Source organism: Phaseolus vulgaris, chromosome 11, assembly GCF_051622355.1.
Source record: "Phaseolus vulgaris cultivar YP4 chromosome 11, ASM5162235v1, whole genome shotgun sequence".
In the NCBI taxonomy this organism is placed as follows: domain Eukaryota; kingdom Viridiplantae; phylum Streptophyta; class Magnoliopsida; order Fabales; family Fabaceae; genus Phaseolus; species Phaseolus vulgaris.
In genome coordinates this window covers 34,673,976-34,676,271 of record NC_143508.1, presented here as the reverse complement: position 1 = coordinate 34,676,271, position 2,296 = coordinate 34,673,976, and positions in this window count along the sequence as shown.

Genomic DNA, 2,296 nt, shown 5'->3' with positions numbered 1-2,296 from the left:
AAAATGCTCTTATTCAAATAAAGCTCATAAAAATGTAAAAAGGTATAAATTCATAAATTAGGGATTATTTTATATATAAATTAACAATAAATCCTCATAAGTGCCTATATTTTAATATGAAATATTACTGAAATTATGCACCTATCACCTGGGTACCTCCTCCGCCCAAGTTCCCTTGTCTTTCTCAAGCCTCCTCTTCAACCCCCTCAGCAAGATTCTGTTGGCGGACTCCACCTGTCCGTTCGACTGGGGGTGTTCGACAGATGCGAACATTTGCTTGATGCCTACCTCTGTACACAGTTTTCCCAGCTACTGGCTTGCAAACTGTTCATTTTTCGAGACAAGGCACCTCGGTACACCGAAGCGATACACAATGTTCTTCCAGACAAAGTGTTGTACCTTGTGTGCGGTGATCTGCGCCACCGACTCTGCTTCTATCCACTTTGTGAAGTACTCAATAGCAACTATCAAGTACTTCATCTGCCTTATTGCTAATGGGAAGGGCCCCAGAATGTCAATTCCCCACGTGTGGAAGGGCCATGGGTTGTAAATTGACCTCAGCTTTTCTGGGGCGCCTTGTGCCAGTCGGCATGCAGTTGGCACTACTTGCACCGTTGGGTGTACCTTACGCAGTCCTCCCTCGTCGTTGGCCAGTAGAAGCCTGCACGCACCACCTTGGACGCCAAAGACCTTCCTCCTACGTGGCTCCCGCAAATCCCTTCATGGAGCTCATGCATTAACCTTGTGCACTCATCTCCACTCACGCATGTCAAGATCGGGTGGGTGAACTCGTGTCTGAACAACGCTCCGTCCACGACAATGTACCTCGCAGAATTCCTCTTTATCTTCTTTCCCTCTTCGGGTTTTGTTGGGAGGATCCCATCTGCGATGTAGCGCTTATAAGGCGTCATCCACGTCTTTCAGGGCGCACACCTGCATGGAGTCCTCCCCTTCTGGCGAGGCCGGGTAAACACTTATATTGGGGGCCCTCGCCGTGTCCTGAGTCAAGGACCGATGACTCCTCGGCCTTCCCTTGAACGCATTGATCTGAAGGGCGTCCACCCTGTTATCCGCCACAAACGTTCGCGGCGTTTTGAGGGTCTCCTAGATGACCGTCATCTGCCTTCCCCCCTTGCCTGAGCTGGCCAGCTTGGCGAGCAGGTCAGCACGGGCATTTTGCTCTCTCGGGACGTGGACCAACTCGAACGCCACGAACACCCCTTTCAGCACTTGGACATACCTCAAATATGCAGCCATCTGTGGATCCTTGGCTTGGTACTCCCCGGTCACCTGCCCCGTGACCAGCTACGAATCACTCTTCGCCAGCGGGCTCCGTGCGCCCATCTCTTTGGCTAAGAGCATCTCAGCTATTGGGGCCTCATACTCTGCTTGATTATTACTTGCTTTAAACGCAAACCTCAGGGCCTGCTCGATCAGAAAACTTTTGCTGATTTGAGGACCCATCCACCGAGAGCACCCATTGGGAGCCAACCTCTTCCTCTTGCTGGGTGCTTCTTGGCGAGAGCTCGGCCAAAAAGTCTGCGTACACTTCACCCTTGATGGACCCCCTGGGCTCGTACAGAATATCAAACTCAGATAGCTCCACCGCCCAGCAGACCATCCTCCTTGCAACATCTGGCTTTTGTAACACCTTCTGGAAGTAGTGGCGGAGCCTCCTGGCCGAAAACACCACCGCCAGAGCCGCCTTCTCCAAAGATTGATACCTCGCCTCCGGTCCTTGCAGAACCTTACTTAAGAAGTATATAGGTTTCTGGGTCTGGTCCTGCTCCTGAACCAGCACAACACTGATCGCCCACTCGGTCACCGCAAAGTATAACCGGAGGGGCACGCCTGTCCATGGCTTACAAAGCACGGAAGGAGCCGCCAGATACTCCTTGAGCTTGAGGAATGTCGCCTCTCACTCCTCGGTCCACACGAACCCACTGTTTCTTTTCAAGCACTGGAAATAAAGGTGCCCCTTGTCTCCTCCAGCAGACACAAACTTGGACAAAGCGGCCATTCGCCCCGTCAACTGCTGCACCTCCTTCACCGAGGCGGGACTCCTCATTGCCAGAATCGTCGCGCACTTGTCGGGGTTCTCCTCTATCCCTCGCTCGGTGAGCAGAAACCCCAAAAACTTAACCGCCTCGACCCCGAAGACACACTTCTCAGGGTTCAGCTTCAGGCGGTACTTGGCTATTGTGGCGAACAACTCTTCTAGATCAGCCGTGTGACGCCTCCTCTCTTGGGAGGTCACCACCATATCGTCTACATATGCCTGCACATTCCTACCCAA